This window comes from Brienomyrus brachyistius, unplaced genomic scaffold (genome assembly GCF_023856365.1).
Source record: "Brienomyrus brachyistius isolate T26 unplaced genomic scaffold, BBRACH_0.4 scaffold40, whole genome shotgun sequence".
Lineage (NCBI taxonomy): Eukaryota > Metazoa > Chordata > Actinopteri > Osteoglossiformes > Mormyridae > Brienomyrus > Brienomyrus brachyistius.
In genome coordinates, this window is record NW_026042315.1 from 2793172 (window position 1) to 2814108 (window position 20937).

The window sequence follows — 20937 nt, forward strand, 5'->3', positions numbered from 1 at the left end:
TAAAATATAAGATGTGGTAAGTTAACATATGATAAGGTAGGCTATGTTAAGATAAGAGATTTGCAATAAAACATATTTACTTTTCAAACTTTGTCTTTGTCATCTCTTCAGTGTTGTGTCTGTCTTTGATAATTTTGAATTGTTAATTTATATCTGAGACTCTCCTAAATGTCAATAAGCAGAGACGGAGGAATGGGAGGAAGGTACAGTTAAGTATAAATGATAAAGTATCAAAATCACAGTGTTGCCTTATTTTGACGCAGAGAAAGTAATTTCAGTGTTACTACCACATATGAGTTAATGGCTGTAAATGTTGGTGTTAGAAGTGCCGGTAAATAATGCGGCGTAAGTTTAACTCCGGTGTGTTTCTGAAAAACGCACAGCCTTCTGCCTACTGTCATTCGTCGCACGTGTAGGAGGCTATTCTGGTAAGTAATAGGTAAAGTTGTCATTTAACGTAATGCTAACGTGCATTACCAGTTAGTAAGTGTTTTACTATATCACACACCTTACGTCCTTTATAGTTTTAGTCCGGTGCACTCTGTATCCATGCTAACTAGCTAGCTAATGTTAACATGACGCAGTACAGTCTTCCAGCTTGGGGATTCCCACCCCTGTCCGCGGCCAGTATTCCACAGGGGGTTTGCGGAGGTGTTGGTTGCAAATGCAAACGATCCCTTCATGTTCATGTGTTGTGTTCTAATGTGTAAATAAAAGATAACTATCAAATTCAATGTTTATGTCCTATTATACTAGATAAGACTGTAAAATAGTTTGCCCTGCATATGGATGCCATGCAGTCAGAGTATGATCAAGACAGGGTGTGAGTGTGGAAAAAAGACAAATGTAACAGTATTTGAGGGAAGAGTGTGAAGGAGGGAAATGTAGGGAGAAGGAGGTTCCTAGGAGCTCTGAGATGTGATTGGCTGTAATAAATCTGGAATATAGCTATATGACATAGTTTTTGATAACACCAGCATTTATTTTTTAGGTTTGTCGATCTCCGTCAAAACAATTAGAACGAGTTCATTATGTAACTGGAACCCCTCTCACATGTAAACACAGTGACACGCTACAGCGTTGGTTTGTTGTCTGAGGCTATGATACTGACCACAAACACATTCTCAAATTTCACTGCACCAATCACAGCATACGCAAGCAGAAAAATGATCGCAAAAAACATTCAGCATTAGACTCTAAAACCGTCTGTAATGTCTGTGTTTATCCAGTGGAACATAAATTAAAATAAGCTTTCCTATTTCAGTTTCTTTTAGATGTTATAAAGTAATAAATAAACAATCATAATAATTAAACCATGTATTACTGACTATCAGACAACTTCAACAAGTTACCACATGGATGCAAAATCAAAGATATTCATTTGCGCCTGGCACTAACCATGTACTCCTTCACAGTACTAAGCCATAGAAAGGGCCCCAATGAAACCCCTGCATTCCTGCATCGCAGATACTCTAATCTCAGCATTTATAAGATTATATTTGTACTACCTGCCAATTTTTATATTAGATGAGACTAAAAATTGAGAAATATCTATATGCAGAAGTAGTTTTTCCTGATAAGAAGGATAATATCAAGACTGTCAGCATTTACAAATCGAATTATGACACATCTGAGTAGCCCAGACTGTCCGGAAAACAAAGCCGTACAGCATATGTGGCTGACTAATGTACATACAGTGTAATAAGTTTATAATCAAATGGATAGAAAAACGCTCAATAATAGACAGGATTCAGAGGGTAAATAAGGTGCATCATGTGGAAGAGAAGTTAGGTGGCGTTGGGGTGCATTGTGAGTTTCATCTGGTAGCTAGAAGGGAACAAAAAGGGCTTTGGGGGGGGGGGGGGACTTCTCCGGCGGCTACATCGCTCTACCTTTTTTTTTAAATGATTTATTTAAAAAAAAATCTTTTCTCCTTACACTATAATGGCAAGTTTAGGACTAATACAGTACAGTCATAACCAGTGTCAAGGATTCTATGCATTGCTACACAGAGACAAGTCCAGATATTGAGCCCAAGGCTAAAATTGTGGTTTACTTACAAGTGCACTTTGCTGGGCAGTGGGGGTGTTTGTCCTTCTCTGCTCACATTTTGCCCTCTTATCCTGTCTTCTCCTCCGCAGCCCTTCCTCCTTCTCTCTGTTGCTCCTATATTCCCTCCCCTCCAGTCATCTATGTTCTCCTTCCTCTGTGGTCTCTCCTCTTCTCCCATTCTTCAGTTATACTGTCTTCTCCGCTCTTCCTGTATCCCTCCTGTCTTCTGCTCCTGTCATCTCTTCTCCAGTCATCCCCTGCTTCTCAGTCATCTCTGCATCTTTTCTCTCATTTGTTTGCTTATTCTTTGATTGTTTGTGTTATTCGTTAACCCACCACCCAATGCTGGATGAGTCTTGATGTTTTTTGTTCTTTTTAAAGTTAGGCTTCTTCCTGTTTTTTGTGCCATATCTTCTGCCCTCTTCTGGTTGTGGCAGTGCATGACACGGCTGGAAAAATAGGGTTTTTTACAACACACACATCAAAACCAAAAGGATCAGGATGGATCCAAAATAAACAGCAAATGACCAGGAATGAACTAAATGATGGAATAAACACAACTAGAGAACTATATACATACATACATACATACATACAACATACAGCTATAATGAAGCATCAAAGAACAGAAGCAGAACAGGCACTTAAATACACAGCTAACAAGACACAGTGCAGGACAGTGAGAATCATAACCAATAACAAGGACTGAGGGCAACCCAGGAACAGGTGTTACAGTTAAACAGCACTGGTGAAATCAAAGTGACCTTTCAGCCACATGGTCAGCTCTGCATCGCCCTCTGCTGTTTGCATTAGAAGCTGCTTGAAATTCCCACTCTCCTTACCAACACCTCGAAAAGCCAGGCCTTGCCGTGCCAAGTACTTAGCTCCAGAAGATTTTTCCTCACTTGCTGCTGCTCTTTCCAGCTCATCTGAAGGTTGAATATTAACAGGATTGATCTTCTGAATCCATATCATCAGTGCTAATCTGTGGCACTGCCTGTCTTTATGTGCACTGAATTTCCCCAGTGCCTTTTCCAGTTTCACATGCCAGTCTTCACAAGAGCTGAATGTGTCTTTCATGCCAGTTTAGACATTTGTGTTACAAATTATTTTGCACAGTAGAAACAAAGAACCCCCCTTAAGACGAGGGGGGCTGTAAGGGAGCCAAGTGTGATCTTTAAACCATTTCTCCTGAAAGCAGGGTCTCCTGTTTGATAGACGTGACATTTACATTTGGCTGATTTGGTGAAGGTCCAAGCTCCTCCCCCCTCTTCCCTAATACACCTTCATCTTCATCTGCCTGTCTGCTCTCTCTCTCTCTCTCTCTCTCTCTCTCTGCCATTGACTCACACTCAGTCTCCCTGATTAAATGCTGTATCTGAAATACACACCACAGGCCAAACTAAGAAGCATATTAAACTAACATCAGGATCAGGCTGCTGTGACGTCATTATTCACTCTTAACCATCAATATTTGCTCCTTTTCTCACTCCCCTCCATGTCGCCTGCATTGTCTGCCGTCAGCAGCCTCTTGCTGTCTCTCCCTCTTCATCTTTACTCTCAGCACAGCAGAGTTTACATTAAAGCAGTTATCAGTAAACAAGTGGTGTTTCTTGGCATGATGCTCAGGAATGGATTTCTAAGGATTTGTTACCTGAATGGGATGATTAATATATGAAGAACCTTTGACTCACATACTGTATACGTCTATCATCTGACTGGCACTAATTATCTCACTGTCTCTACTTACTTTCCTGCTTTTCTGTGGTTGCCCAAAACCTCACGATTGTCACACTTCCTCTTCATGATGACAAGCTACTCACTGTGAATAAAAGCTGACTGTAATAAAACTACCTGCATTTAAATCACACATTAATAACGCAAAATACCTTAAGTAAGCAAGTATAGCTTTCTACAGTAATGGAATATAAAATTTATTAAACCTATTACTGTCTACAAAATAACACATTCAGCACTATATCAGACTTTACATCAGCTTTCTGACCATTATAAATATACCTGAGTGAGCACCATTGTTAGTTTCTAGGAGAATGTGCAGTTAATAACATTTCCAGGTAATTTAACCAGCGTAACTGCACATGAGGCAATTATTATAATTATAAACGTAGTAGGGGTAGGGGCCGCTATAGAGCGAAAGGGTGACTACGCCACTCTGTAACTGTCACTAAGACAGTTTTTTTAAGTTTTTTATAAGATTTCATAATCACCTTTTGCTGGTTTGATTTAATATAGAATGTATACTGTGAAATGTATGCCAGTGCCCTCTGCTGACTATTTAATTGATCCGTGTTAACCCTTGAATACATGGTCATGTGACGGAATAGGGTAGGAGTAAATGCATGCTGGGAGATTCATGGAGTCAACTTGTGGTTTGTCGGCTTGTCACGGCAGGATCTGTAATAACTCCTAAGCATTTGGTCAGAAGGCGCAAACGGTAATTTATATTTATTGTATTTACTTGTTGTCTTGTATTAAAAAGTGGAATTGCGGTGATGTATGAGCCGCTGTTTAGCGGTAATATCATGGATCTTTTAGAATGTTTTTCACGGTGTCTAAAAGAATAAAGACGGAATAAACTTCAACATCTGTCAGGCGTATGTTTTCTGTACCAGATGAAGAACTTTGGGAGCTGTTATATCTTCTATAGTAAAGGTAACCTTACAGTAAATGACGTCTGCTGTCATCTGACGCTATATAGAAAATGTAATTAAATAAGATTAAATTTACCTTCTGCGAGGGGCACCCTAATATAATGATATATATAATAATTATAATATAATATAATTATATAATTATAATAAATATAATATAATTATAATATAATAATACACTGCTGTCTGTCTGCCATAAAATAAATAAAAGGGGGAATTGGAATTGCATATGACTATGGAGATTTTTACTAATTCACATAAGGGACAGCATAAAGGGTTGTTTAATTCAGTATCAGAGGAATTCATATATTTGTGTGATTATGATAATCACACTATTATAACTTGATAGTACATCTCTTGAATTGAACTAATTACAGTGTCATGTATAACACTGCACTTTTTAATACATTGTCTGGCAGAACAGACTGCAAAACTGTAGTCTCAATGGAAAGCTGGATGAAATTCCTAGGGTGGCGTAGTCAGCTGTCCACTGAGTCTACAGTTTTGTAGTTCGGTCTGTCACAGTCTGGCGCAGTTGGCAGGATCATCGTCCTGAGAGCAGAGACGCGTGTTCAATGTGAATGACTCTTCGGTTGTTTTTCTATTTTTAATTACCTTTTTATTCCTATCCATGTCTTTTTTTACTTTTGTATGCTCATTATTTAGCCAGTACAGCTGTTTTTATTGTAGTCGAAAACAACAGTGAGTGCCAGTCACTGGCAAATCCCTTGGTTCCCGGTTCCACTCCATCTGTCCTCTGGTGGTCCCCTTGAGCTGTGGACCCCTTTCCAGTGTTCTGCAGCCAGATCCTCCTGAGCCGCACGGAAGCGGAAGTTGGCAAAGTGAGATGCGGCAGTAGGCCTATGCATGCAATTGACTGGAGTATGGAGAGTAAAGCCTTTCGTTTTCTTTAATAAAAGTTGTCCTTGTATTTTCTCATATGCGAGAACATCACAACTGCCACAGCACTTGTTGATGTGTAAGTGTGCCCTATTCAAACAATAAAGAGAAACTACATGCAGCACTGAAAAACTATTCCACGGCCAAAAAAAATGTAAACATTCTTTCTATATCAGAAGCTAGTCTCTGACTGAAATTTCTATAAATCTTTATATAAACTGATAGCAATTAACCTAAGAGTGCATGCTTGGATTGTAGTATCTGCATGTACTGTGGAACTAAAAAGAATCATAATCAACATATATAATTACGTAAATGAAAAACAAATACGTTGCATTTTCCTTAATAGTTTTGCACGTTGCCATAATTTATATTTAATTTAAAGTATGAAGCACCCAAGCAAAGTTTATGTTGAAATAATACTCAAGATTCTTAAGTCTTAGCTCTGGCACAGTGGTGGATCTAGAAAATTTTACATGGGGTGGCAAGAGATTTTAACAGAGTGGCATGGAGGTTCAGTGAGAAACCGACTATCATTCAGAATCGTGGAGCTCAGGAGCATACTTACACTGAAAAAGTGACAATTTATCTAAGCATTTGGACTCTCATGGTTAAAACAATGCTGATTGTACTTTTCATTATCACTGACCAGTTGTTTTTCTTTGTTGTGCTGTGCAGCAGAACATTTCACAAACATATCCAAATTAAGAGCCTTTGCACACTGATTCTCAATGCTCAGCAGAGTTTCCAGGTCCGCGGTGTTCATGCCCAATTGTGCTATTTTGAAAACATAGTTTCGGGTAAATATTAGGAGGTCATGGGTTGCGGATTTTTGGGCTGATTTCATAATGTTATACAGCAGCAGACTGCAAGGGGAAAAAGAAACTAATTATTATCAGTGCAAGTGGCTCCTAATCCTGAGTAATGCTGGATCTCTAGCCACCTAAAGTAAGAGACAGATGCACACGGAAAGCAGGGCTGCCGACTACCTTGCATCTAGCATGACTTTCACGCTCTCAGACACTCACGCAAGGAATCTTCCACTATATTATTCCACTATAAGCCTAAATGTAGCTACATCAGAAGCGTTGGTGTAGTTTGCAAACCCTACATACCATTTAGAACAGGGGTCACCAACATGGTGCCCACTGGCACCAGGATGCCCCCAAGGACCACATGAGTTGTCCACGGACCTGTTCTAAAAATACCACAACTCACCAGTGGGCAGCGACTAAAATTTCATTTTATCTTGTTGCTATTCTTTTTTAATCACATTTGTATTTATATAGATTTGAAAATGACAATATCCAAAAAAGCATTTAAAACGTGTTTATTCTACATGAAGTTTAGATAAGTTTAGGTAAAGTCTGTTCTGGTAGCCTTTGTATGGCTCAGTACCCGTGAAGTAGCTCTCAGTTTCAAAAAGGTTGCTGACCCTTGATATATAGTATACCCCAATCATGGGTGATATATCCTAATCAGTAAAATAACAGTCGGCTAAATTCCGCATAGTGATCTCATTAACTGCGTGTTGTTGCTGAAATACATCACACAGACATCGGGGGAATGTCGAATCATCAGAATATGTAAGATTTATACATTTGGTTAAGTTGAACGCATTTGCTGTTGAATGCAATTCCTATCACATTAACAATTACTGGTTGAAAAATGGATTGCTGTTAGTGTCTTAAATCATACTGCTGTAAAAGTAAAATTTACAACAGAAATCAATATGCTTAGAATATGGGTTAAGATGGAAAATAATTTTTCCATCCCAATCCCAATCATGTTGATGCAAATTTAGAGCAGTGTGGATTCTCAGAAAAAAAGGTACTCTGACATAAAGATCAGCAATACAGTGCAAATAACATTTAATTTCACATTTATACAAAAAAAGGACAGGGCATTTCGATGATAAAATCTGTAGTGAACAATAAGTCGCCTCAAAACAAAACCTGGTATTCAGTCATGCTACCTTAAGGTTAAACATTACTTTGTGAGACCACATTATAAAGGCAAAGAATGTCTGCAACAACAATTTTGGGCCCAAATGTTTGAGTGGGCGATCATAGTCAAATAGTCAGTTGTTTTGTGCAAAGTTCCTTGTTCTGAAATAAATACTTTCTGCAATAGCACATCCAAACATATTCACACAGTCTTTATCGTTCAATGTGTAGAAGAACTGATCATTCTTCTCGTAGGCGCAGGTAGAGGTCAATTGCCTTATAAGCATCCAGAGGAACATCAAGACCATTCTCTGCCATGACAGAGGTGCACAACGTGAAGACATCATCATCACAAGCAATGTCACGTCTGTGAATGCAGTCATTTTCACAGTGGTTGACTTCTTCCTCTGGAATCTGGCACAAATAGTCCTGTGTGTTCTATAATTCTGGCACCAAATACATGACATCGGGATGTCTGTGGGGGACATGGTGGTTTCCTGAGGGCCGAATAAGGTGACAACTATGATGCTGATGTGGCGCGGGGTGAAAATGAGTCTGACACCCCTGTTTTAAGAGATCCGTGTTTTTCTTGCTGCCAGCATCTCATAAAAAGGGTCAGCGCTCACAGCAGCAGTGATGCTCTGTATCCACTTGTCCTTCTCCTCAGGGGTTGGCGCCGAGATGCGGTACACCACATGATTGCCCTCTACCAGGCGGCCGTCCGCCTCCGTTCTGCAGGCTTTCATCAGCTGTCTGCTGTTGTTAGGGATGTACAGTTCAAAGCAGTTAGGCTTCCTGAGATCCTTCACCTCACGGATGCTCAGATTCTCCAGCGGAATGATCACCCTGGGTTTCTTATCCGTAGTATGTTTAAAGTAGTAAAGGCAGTTGTCCATCAGGATGAACCACCGCCTTTTCCATGTTTTCACCCGTCCTCCTCCCAGTTTGAAGAGCCAACCCTCTCTGTCAGGGTTTAAGAAGGGATTGTTCCCATTGTCTTCAGGAATCTTGAATGGCTCATTCTTTATGCTCTTATAAAGATTTCGGAGGAGATCATCTGGCAGGTTGCCTCCATCATTGATTCCTCGATTCATGGAGATGAACCTGTCCACACTGGGCTTGTCTCACACATTTGGATTATGAAGGCTAGTGTTTAGCATGATTATGGAAAATGAAAGTACATAGCAGGTGTCAATGTTTTGGAAGACTCCAGGATTACATTGACAGTACCTCTGCGCAAAGGCCTCCATCATCCTGTCAATCTTTTGTGCTTCTCCTGGCAGACGGAAACTCCAGAGGAACTGCCTGAGAGCCTGTACCAGGTTGAACCCTGCGAATTCATGAAGCCCAAGAAATGTTTGGAGGACTTGGATATTGAAGTCGTCTCTCTCACCCAGGTAATCCCCAATGGCTGTTTTGTTCAGCCCCTCTCCCTTGTATAGGAGCTGGGCGATGTCCTCAGACGTGTGCCGGAGAAGATTGTTTTGTACCATGAACAGGATACCCTTCTTAGGGTCCATGTTGAATTTCTTTCTTCCCATGGCGACATGCCTATTCTTTTCTAAGATTTGGCTGCGTTTGGTGCTGGATTCAAGGACCTCCACTTCCATGAGGGCCTCTCTCAGCGCCTCCCGCAGCCTCTGGATCTCCAGCAGAAGGGCTCCTTTCCTCAGCCGGATGTCCTCAAGTTCAGAGTGCTTCTCTGGACTCAGGTCCATGGAGACTGCAGCAGACAGGAAAAGGAGATCGTCAGCGGGTGTGGAGCTCAGCAGGTTGGCCATCTCTGCCAGTTTGGTTGTTGGTTCAACTCCCATGGCAGAGTAATCGTAACATTGTTAAGCCCTTGAGCAAGTCCCTTAGACCCAAGTGCTCTGACCCCAAACTCTCATCACTTCGGACAAAAGCATATGCTGAATATATGTAATCCCAAAGGGCAGTTACAGAAGACCCCAGGACCGGAGTAACATGGGAAGCAATTACTGATGCCTGGAAGCTTTGGGGCATGGAAATAAACTGCATCCAAAGGCAAATGGCTAATAAAGAATGCTCTGAATGCCAGGCATTCGTCCAGCAGTGAGATCGTAGAGATAATGAATAAAGATAGAAAGTGTGAATAAAGATAAAACATTTTGATTGTATTTGCGAAGCGATGCTGGATGTGCTGAGCTCGCCGGGAAGGTCATGTGGTCCGCATTCCCTCCCCATGCACACGTGATCAGCTCAATCACACCGAAATTGTCGGTTTGCTGCCCTTCAGGCAAACAATCTAAAGGGTGTTACGGGAAAAGTAATCGATGCAAGAGCCAATGATGTTCTCCTGGTGCCTACCCTTGTTTATGTTATCGTTACTGACACAAACAATGATGAACGATAATAAGCATTTATAAGCCATGATGACCGCACCATTAACGTGGAGTTGCACTAACGTCTGTTTTTATAGCTAACCAGCAAGTCAACCTCTCACCCTGGTAATGCAACAGCGCCGGTTAAACAATACGTTTACACAGAGTGCTTGTGATCATTGGCCTATACTACGAATCAGGGTTACTGGCTTATCGAGGTAACTTGACGGATTTAAGGTACCACAGTTTAAATGAACTTCATATTTGTTCATCGGGATGTCTGAATCGGTGCTAATCAGTACTACGATGCCAGTTATGCAATGTAGTTTTGATAAAACTTTTCTGTCATTTAACATAAGAGGAAAAAAATATAATTATACTGTAGTCAAATTGGCTGATATAAAATCGTTTAAAACTGTGACAAATTTAGCCTTTATTTACAGTGTATACTTCCAGTCACAAGGTAGCAGATACGGATTTCTGAAATAGCAAAGATAAAGGTCAATGATTAATATCCCTCATCTCTTTTAAAACTATAGGTAAGATGCTGTTTTGATATCCTGTCTAGGGTTGGAGTGTAACAGTATTCACGGGAACAGGGGCGCCGCTAGCAATTTTGGGCCCTATGACAAAATATGAGGTTGGGCCCCCCTACCACACCCATTCAGATCTCTGGGGGCCCCTAAAGGGCGTGGGCCCTTAGAATTGTCCCAACTTTCCCCACCTTAGCGGCGCCCCTGCACGGGAAAGGGGAATGGGATAAAGGGACAAACGGGGTGAGGGCAAGAAGGGAACACCAGTGGACAAAGGGATATTTTTTGTATTTTCATTTTTTTTCATGTATAATACTGACACTGAACAAATAACCCTGTGCAAAAGACTTTGGGAGTGACCACAGCCAAAATAACAAACAAAATCCCCAACTATCAAGTGCGACCCACAGCTAATCTCACCTAAGTGCAAAAGAAAAGGAAACCAAAAGACAAACACTCCACCTCACTCCCTAACCAAATAAACAGAGTCCAACACACACTTGCAAAACAAAATAGCTAGGGGTGCAACGGATCGCGGTTGATCCGTGATCCGTACGGATTACAACCCACGGTTCGGAACGCACGTGATCCGCGGATTAACTCGTTTTTTAAACTTTTAGATAAATAAAAAAAAAATAACCGCAGATAAAACAGTGTTTTCTGCTGATATTGCTTAAATAATAAATAATTAATTACACAGAAGTCGTGTTTACGTCAGCGGAACATGTGACTCAGTCAACAACGATGGCTAGCGGCGGAACAGAGGAACTCGAAAAGCCTCCCGCATCATCCAAATCTTTTGTATGGGAGCATTTTGGCTTTCCTGTAAAATATAATGATGACGGAAGAAGAGTGGTGGACAAAACAGTTACAGTGTGTAGACACTGTGGCACGAGAAAGCCGTATGAAAGTGGCAATACATCGAGTATGGCCACGCATCTGAAGCGACATCACCCCGGTGTGCAGACAGGATGCAAACCGAAGCAACCACAGCAACAGCTGCTCACCGCTGCATTTAAGCAGCACTTTGCACCAGAATCAGAGCGGGCTAAAGCTATTACCAAATCTATCGGGATGTTTATCGCGGCAGACATGAGGCCATACTCTGTTGTTGAAAACAAGGGTTTTAAAAACCTCCTAAAAGTGCTTGAGCCACGGTACGAAATACCCTCGCGCACACATTTCAGCATGAAGGTCATGCCTGAACTTTACGAACAGGAAAAAAGCGAAATCGTCGCAGACTTATCAGATGCATCCTCTATTTCGATCACCACAGACGGGTGGACATCAAGGGCTACCGAAAGCTACGTGACTGTGACTGCCCATTATATAACAGCGGGATGGGAGATGCAAAGTCCGGTGCTACAGACACGTCCCCTCTATGAGACTCACACAAGCACAAATCTAGCGCAAATCCTGATAGAAGCAGTAGCTGAGTGGAAGTTAAAGAGACACAATGCATGTAGCAATATCCCAGTCACCACAGATAATGCCAGAAACCAAGTAAATGCAGTGACAGAAGGTGGACTAGGGCCACAGATATCTTGCTTTGCACATGTGATAAATTTAGCATACCAAAGAGGAATCTCAGTTAACCAGATGGATCGCCTTCTTGGGAGGATTAGGAAGGTGGTTTCTTTTTTCCACAGAAGTACAACAGCAGCTCATGTCCTTAAAACAAAGCAAGAAATGCTACAGCTACCAGCCCACAAGCTCATACACGACGTCACTACAAGATGGAATTCCACATATGACATGTTGGAGCGCTATCTTGAGCAGCAGGCAGCAGTATACTCTGCACTGACAGAAAAGACACTGAAAAAAAATATCAGAGACATTGTCACCTTGTCTGATAATGATGTGAAAGTAGCAGAGGAGGTCCTTCAGCTCCTCAAACCTCTCAAAACAGTCACAACCCTATTGAGTACTGAAAATGCACCATCTGTGTCCATGATCCTACCTCTGAAAACCAGAATTATACAATCCATGTGTGCAAATGAGGAAGACACCAGCATTACCAGAGATGTTAAGGCTGCCATAAGAGGGGACCTGATTTCCAGATACACCAACCCCCCTGAAATACAAGATTATCTTCACAGATCTACTGCACTTGATCCAAGGTTCAAGTCCCTGACTCACATAGAACCAGCCCTACGCGAGAAGACATACACTGATCTCACAACTGAGATTGTGGCTACTGAAGAGGTAAAAAATAATACAGTTATTCATATTATTTAATATTAATATAATTAAGTTATAAAATATTTTAACTATTATTTATGTGAATATTTGATCTTAATTTTGAAAATTACCAGCATATGTTATTGATTGCCTATGAAATATATAACAAGAAATATAGTTAAATAACTCAGTAATTTTTTCTGCAGGGTCAAGCCACAGAGCCAACACCCTCTGAAGAAGACACAGGGCCAAATGCATCTCCTCCACAAAAGAAGGCTGCCATAGAAGAGCTTTTTGGGGATACATTTGTGAAAGAGTCAGACACAGAGAAAACTTTTTACAACACAATCAAAGAGGAGGTAGCATCATACAGGGCAGCAAGCAGTTTGCCAGTGGATGGTGGTAATCCGCTGGCGTGGTGGAAACACAATGAGTGTAAATACCCTCACATTGCAAAAATGGCAAGACACTACCTTGCTGTGCCTGGCACTTCAGTTCCTAGTGAGAGGGTATTCTCCACAGCAGGTGACATAGTGACAGCTAAGAGGTCTACTCTCTCCCCAGAGAATGTAGACATCCTCATCTTTTTGAAAAAAAATTTGTCATTATAAGGTGTCACGACCGGTCGCGGAGGTAAGCGGCGATCGTGCGGTAGGGCGTGGAAGGAGCAGGCAGGCAAGCGGGATAACGGGAAAACGAGGGTTTAATGAGGTAACGGGGAGCAGGAGACATGTAACGCCACTAACATCAATGACAGACACGGGTTAGTACAAATCAGGAACTTAAATACATGAAACAAGGCAGCAGGAAACAAGACACGACTGGGCACGATCAGGAAATCACACGTGGGTAATTAGGGGGCGTGGCACACACGAGGAGCGGACGGAGCGGGCGTCACAGAACCCCCCCCCCAAAGGCGCGCTACACCGGGCGCGCCAAGGAAGGGGGCGACGGACGGGACGAGGCAGAACAGGACCTGAAAGACAAGAGCAAAAAAAATCAATGGGGAACAGGGAACAAGACAGACAGGCAAAACTGACACAGAGGCAGAAGCCAAGACAGGACACTACACAGGACAGGAAAAGCGGACAGACAGACCAGGAAGGGAGAAACAGAGGGAACAGGCGGAACAAAAGGAGCGGGAGTGACGGGAGGGAACGACGGGAAACCAGGAACACAAGGAGCGAAGGGACGAGGGACAAAGGCGGAAGGAGGAGAAAAGACAGGCGGGACAGAGATGGGAAAGAAGGGAGAGAAGGAGGAGGAAGGAAGGGGAGCCCGAGGGAGCCCCAGCGGGCGACGGGAGGCAGCCGGAGGGGCCGCAGGCGGCCGGGAGGCCGGAGCCGGAGGGGACCTCGGAGGGGCCGAGGAGGCAGGGCGAGGGACCCGCGGAGGGGCCAGGGAGGGAGCAGGAGGGAGCACCGGGGAAGGGGACGAGGGAGCAGGAGGGGCCCACGGCGAAGGCCCGGAGGAGGGGGGAGCCGCAGCAGGCGGCGACGTCCGGCGGAGGGCCGGAGGTAGGGGCCCCGCAGGCAACCGAGGAGCCGCCGTCGGGGAGCCCACAGGCGACCGACCAGGCTCTGGAGAGGGGAGCGAGGCGGGGCGACGAGGCCTCGGAGGGGGACCCGCAGGCGACGTCCGACCCGGAGGGCCAGGACCCACGGGCACCAACCGAGCCCCAGCGCAGGCGAGGGAGGGCGAGCCAGGGGGCAGGGCGGGCGGGACCCCAGCCCTGCGTCTGTGTCCCCTTCCCCTGCGGGACACAGACAGGCCGACCCTAGGTCGGGGTTGATGTCGCCGGGGCGAGGGACAAGGGGTTACAAGTTCGGTCCCCGAGGGGTCCCATTCCAGCTCCTCCACCTCCGAAGAGGGAGGAGCCAAGATGGAGTTGTCCGGGACCACCTCGGGGACTAGGACAGGGACTGGAGCTGCTGCAGGCGGAGGGGGCGCCTCTGGAGCTGCTGCAGGGAGAGCGGGCGCCGGGACAGGAACGCGGTCAGGCTGCGGGGGCGCCGGGACAGGAACGCGGTCAGGCTGCGGGGGCGCCGGGACAGGAACGCGGTCAGGCTGCGGGGGCGCCGGGACAGGAACGCGGTCAGGCTGCGGGGGCGCCGGGACAGGAACGCGGTCAGGAACTGGAGCGCGGTCAGGAACAGGAGCGCGGTCAGGAACAGGAGCGCGGTCAGGAACAGGAGCGCGGTCAGGAACAGGAGCTGGCTGCAGTGGGGGCGCCTGCCCGGGAGCTGCAGGTAGCTGCAGTGGGGGCGCCTGCCCGGGAGCTGCAGCAGGCGGCTGCAGAGGGGGCGCCTCTGCAGGAACTGGAACGCGGTCAGGAACTGGAACGCAGTCAGGGACAGGAGCTGCAGCAGGCGGAGGGAGCGCCTCTGGGGCTGCTGCAGCGCGGTCAGGGGGCGCCTCTGGGGCTGCTGCAGCGCGGTCAGGGGGCGCCTCTGGGGCTGCTGCAGCGCGGTCAGGGGGCGCCTCGGGAACTGCTGCAGCGCGGTCAGGGGGCGCCTCGGGAACTGCTGCAGCGCGGTCAGGGGGCGCTGGAGCTGAAACAGCAGGCGGCAGCGGCTGCGCAGGCAGCGAAGGCAGCTGCGCAGGCGGATGGGCAGGCGGGAGCGGTTGCTCCGGCGCGGGGTTCACCGGCAGAGGTGGTCGTTCCCCTGTGGGAGCCCCCTCTCCAAGGCGCGCGTCTCCGGGCGCGTCAGGGAGCGAAGGCGGCTGCTCAGGCGTCGGAGCCGCAGGCAAGGGCGGCGGATCGGGCGCTGGAGCCGATTGTAGAGTTGACTGCGGAGGTTGTTGCGCAGGCAGAGGCAGCAGCTGCGCGGGTAAAGGCGGCGGCTGCACAGACGGTGGCAGCGACTGCTGTGCAATCAGCGGCGACGACGGCTGGATGGACGCCGGTGTTGCGGACAACGGCGACTGTCCCGGAGCGGGGTCCGCCGGTAGGGACGGCTGCTCCGGCTCGGGTTCCGCCGTCAGAGTCGGCTGCTCCGACGGGGCAACAGAGGCCCTCTGTAGCTGGAGAAGCTGTTTGAGGTCCCCTGCCAGCCGGTCGAGGTCCTCCCGCTCGGAGGCGGGAGTAAACGCGTCGAAGCCCCTTCTCAGACGGACAGTGAGCGCTTCCACCTCGTCGCTCACTGGAGGTGCCACCTCCGCTAACGCCCTCCAGAACAGCCCCTGGAGGGCGAAGAATTGATTGGCGAGGGCTGCCGTCTTCCCTGGGAGAGGCGAGGGATACGCCTCCGGGGTGGCTGCCGCGGGAGGTGGAACTGGGACGTCCGGCGCGGGTAGGGCAGAAGTAGCCCTTATCAGAGCGCGGGGTACCCGGGGAATAACGTCCCTCATCGCTCTGACACCTCGGTTAGCCAGCCGCTCGGGCCGAAAGAGGTACCGCTCTAAAGGCGGTCGCTGCTCTCCAGTGTGTGGCTCCGGGTCCGGGAAGAGGAAGAGCTCCTCCTCTTCGTCCTCGTTCGATGGCCATAACATCGCTACGGGGCACTCCTTCCTTCGGACCGGCTCCAGGGCGGTAGCCAGTTCGGGTACCTTTTCCTCGTTCTCTGGAGGGAGCCATGTAGGGGAGAGCGAGCAGGCTCCCAGACGGATTGTCTCCTCTGGGATCCTCTTCTTCCTCCGCTTACTCTTCTTCTGTTGGTCTGTCATTCTGTCACGACCGGTCGCGGAGGTAAGCGGCGATCGTGCGGTAGGGCGTGGAAGGAGCAGGCAGGCAAGCGGGATAACGGGAAAACGAGGGTTTAATGAGGTAACGGGGAGCAGGAGACATGTAACGCCACTAACATCAATGACAGACACGGGTTAGTACAAATCAGGAACTTAAATACATGAAACAAGGCAGCAGGAAACAAGACACGACTGGGCACGATCAGGAAATCACACGTGGGTAATTAGGGGGCGTGGCACACACGAGGAGCGGACGGAGCGGGCGTCACAATAAGGTTTGGCCTGTTTTCAGTTCTCAGGTTGTTTTTCAATTGTTGCATTGAAGTATTCAAGTATTGAGAATTTTATTTAAAAATTGTATTTATTCAGCTTTTTCAGTTATTTCTTGGTTTTATTTTTGTAATTTATTTTAGTTATTTTTGATAAAACCAAAAGTTCCTTGCCATACTGTTCTTGTAATAAATGAGAAGCAAATTACATTTGACTCCTCCCCTTTTTGCTGATCCGAAAATTGATCCGATCCGTGACTCAAAATCTGTGATATGATCCGAACCGTTAGTTTTGTGATCCGTTGCACCACTAAAAATAGCAGTCACTCCCTATGCAGCAATACAATCACACATACATAACATACACACAAGTCAAAGCAACAAGGGGGCTAGTGAAGACGTAAACCAAAGAAAACCAAGCGGGGAGACAGCAAGCCAAACTGAGGTCGCGGGGGGGACCGGAGCCTGTCCTTGGAACAACAGGCGTAGGCAGGAACCAACCCTGGGCAGGAGTCAACACTCTGCAGGGCGCAAACACTCACAACTCAGATTTGCCAATTAACCTACCCTGCGCACTTTTGGACTGTGGGAGGAAACCGGAGCCCCTGCTGGAAGTCTTTCCCCATTCACCAGATTATATTGCCAGAAGACTGAAAATTAGATATCAAATACTAGAGTGACATAAAAACAAAAAACAAGTTTGCTTGTAATGAGACGCAAAACAGAAGATTATCTCTTTTTATATTTTGAGAAAACATTTTAACATTTATCCAACCGGTCAAATGGTTTAATACTTCATACAGCAGCATTTCTAAACTCATTCCTCAGCCCACCAGACAGCTCCACGTTTTTGCTCTGTCCCAGATCCCTGCATGCATGAACCAAACAGTCACCTTTTACTGCTGTGCTGAGAGCTTGGACAGAGCAAAACTGTGGATCTTTGCAGTGGGGTCCAAGGACTGGGTTGAGAAACCCTGGCATAGAGGAGACTGCAGTGAGAGCCAAGAAAAAAAGAGATTAGAGAGGAAGGTAAAATGCTTCCATTAGCATGGCAAATAAGCTGCAAGTACAGACCCTGTGCTTCCATTACAAACAAAAAGCCTGTATGACCCTCCTAAACACACGTCAGCTTAACTTAATCAGGGGAAATAAGCATAAAACTTGGCAAAGACTAGACTATGAAAAAGGAAGGTGAACATCATACTTACACGAACTTCTGCTAAAGCAAATGGACAAACCCCTTTTAACTGAATGAAGTTACTTTAAAAAATCAATAATCCAAAAATAAATCAATAAAAATTAAGAAAAACACAATCATGCTTTGAACTAATACTGCAGTCAGTCCTAAATATTCCCATGACATTCTTTTCGTCACGACGCACACTCGGTACATACTGGTTGAAAACCATTTATAATCCTTCATGTACCAGTCTATGATGGAGCACCCCAACCTGGGCCACCCATCCAACATGGCAGATTTCTGCCCCCTGGCCCCAGAGACTAGCAGACTAACCTCAGGAAACAGGGAACCAGGGGGACATGGGCCGCTGACTGGATGGGCGGCTCCAGAATGAGGTGAAGCAGAAGGTAGACTCCATAGCAGAGGACCGAGGAATGTAGACCAAAACCAGGGAACCTGAAGTGGCAAGAACACAAACCAGGACAGACATATAAAACCCAAGCAAAGGCATCAGTGGCACAGCCCACCAGCTTGTGAAAGATGGCTACCTGGCATCATGAATCCCTAAATCAAAAACCTTTGTGATGGCAACTTTACCACCCAGGACTGATCCCTCCTAAAGACCTCAAGTTTCAATGCAAGGTTTCCGAAAAGTTTTGAAACATTACTCCATGTGACTGCTGTGGTATTGTTCCAGGCAGGGAAAACAACTTAGGAGAACATTTCCGTGCATGTTGGGTGTTTGTGGTACTGTTGGGCTGAGGGGGTAATTGAGTGACTATTAACCTTTGAAATCCAATTATATTATTTAAACAGGTTAGTAGTTAGACAGTGTGATTTAGATGAGGATAAGGATGTTTTATTGTCATTACAAAATGTGTTCTACATGAAGGGAACAAAATGAGGCACTCAGATCCGGTGTATTAGCAATAATAAAATAAAAATAAAATCGAAAGAACAATACAATGAATAATATGGTAAAAAATTAAAGTAAAATAGAATAAAGACATTAAGATAGATTCCATTAGGAGAATTTAACCATGGATGTAAAGTGAGCAGGTGTGAGTGTAGCAGAGATTACTGAGGTCTGTGTGTAATAAAGTATATGTGACACTGGCTGAGGAAGCAGCAACGTGTGTGTGTGCAAAGTCACAGTAATAACCTGCAGCACTGAGGGATCTATTGCAGCGAAGCCCTGACATGTAACACTGGTGATGAATAGCAGTGTTAGATATAGGTATAGTGAGGTACTTATAATTATAGTAGGTGTAGGATCAAGGTCTGGATTAGATTTAGTTAGAAACATACAGGGCAAATCTAGATAACACATACACACACAGATTACATATAAATTTAAATTTAGGGGCAGTGTGTAGCTCGGTGGGCTTTAAGGAAACACAGACTACACATGGAACAGCAATGACTGAGCTGGGGAACGCAGTGAGGGCAGGCATATTTATACACAGCACACTAATCAGCAACAAAACAGGGGTACAGGGTTAGGATGGAGAACTATAATGGGATACAGGAGAATTAGGAGGGTTACAAAGTGCCAGCAGCGCCCTCTGCTGGCATGAGTGGGAGGAGACATGAAAAAATAAGAGATTACAGATCATGACAGGAGCACCAAGCACAGCAACAGTGGGGTCATGCTCAATTATCACACCACATATATGAGAAAACATTATGAAAAACTGTTCCCAAAAATTGTTCAAACATCAGCATGACCGAAACATACGACTGGTTGTATCTAGGCTACACTGGCACTGACAGCAGAGTGTAACAAATTACCAGCTACGACATATATCTGATGATTCAGAAGAAAGACAAATTGAAGAAACAAAGTGGTTAATTGACTATTGTATAATAATCAAATAATTTCATAATCATGTAATACATAATATGTCACGATGGGAAGAGGGACAATCAAAGAGCAGCCTTGTGGGTTTTATTGCTGAACCAAAAGACATGAATAGAACCCAAGAGGAGGAGGAGAGCACAAATAGGAGGGAGGGAGGAAGGAATAAGCAGGAGGAGTTGGGGAGAACCTACTAACACGGGGAGCAGAGAGGGGTCCTCCTCCTTTTTGGGTGAAACTAATTGCTTGTGACATGGTAAGAGGCAACTTCTTTCTTGAGAGAATTTCTTTAAAGGGCAAGACAACCAAAGCTGTAAATCTAACAGGAAAAAATACCCTTTGTAGAATTCTATGTGAAGACCCTCTGGGCCAGGTGCCCTGCCGCTCTGCATTGTTTTCTTTGTATGTACAACTTTGTACTCCATAATTTTAATATTTTATCACGAAGCCTGAAGAGCAATATGAACTATATCATGCTTTAAGTAAATTGTCTCATCCTTTATTAGATTTAAACACAAACACAATCCACAGCAAACTGTACTTACAGCCTTCATCCTGCTCTTCAGTCTCTGACGTGCTGCATCTAAATGGGGACTCGTCAAAAAGCCAAGTGGAGCTGTCATGAATGAAGGCCTTATTGAAGCTTCCCCTGCCTGACAGCAGGTTAGTCTCTCATTTGACTAAAGTATATTTAACTTCTACAGAACTTTGCAGGCTCATCTAGGATGGAGAATTTCTGCTGCTGAGCGCATTTTGACCTTGAGGAGCAACTGGCTCTCATCCAATGCAACAGTGAGTTAGAGGAGCAAGTTAATACGCCTTTTAGGGAGAAGGTGTGTACGCCACTAGCCGGGAGGGGGGAGAATGAAGAGCAGAGAGGTCGAGAGAGCTGGGTGACCGTAGGTTGTAGACGCAGGAAAGGGTGTACACACGTTGCAGAGGCGGCATCACCTGAGGTGACTGTGTCGAACAGGTTTCAGGTTCTTCCAGCTTTAGAGCCGGAACGGACTGGGGAGGCAGGTGGGCCCTTGGGCACTGAGGAGCCCCCTCCCCCCAGGAAGAGGGAGGTTTTGGTAGTGGGGGATTCCATTATTAGGGGAGTAGACAGTTATGTGTGCACGCGTGATAGAGGGTCCCGTACGGTGTCTTGCCTGCCTGGTGCCCAGGTAGGAGACCTTCCAGATCGTGTGGATAAGCTTTTGGCCCCAGCTGGGGTGGATCCAGTTGTCGTGGTGCATGTTGGCACCAACGACATAGGCAAGGGTAGAAGGGCTGTTCTGCAGGATAAATTTATAGAAGTCGCCAATAAGCTTAGAAGCA

At 45.5% G+C, this 20937-nt stretch overlaps 1 pseudogene; it reads right to left on the reverse strand.

The window, feature by feature from the left end:
* Positions 1-7035: 7035 nt before the first annotated feature.
* On the reverse strand, positions 7036-16292 carry LOC125722641 (cytohesin-2-like; annotated as a pseudogene).
* Between the last annotated feature and the right edge of the window lie 4645 nt (positions 16293-20937).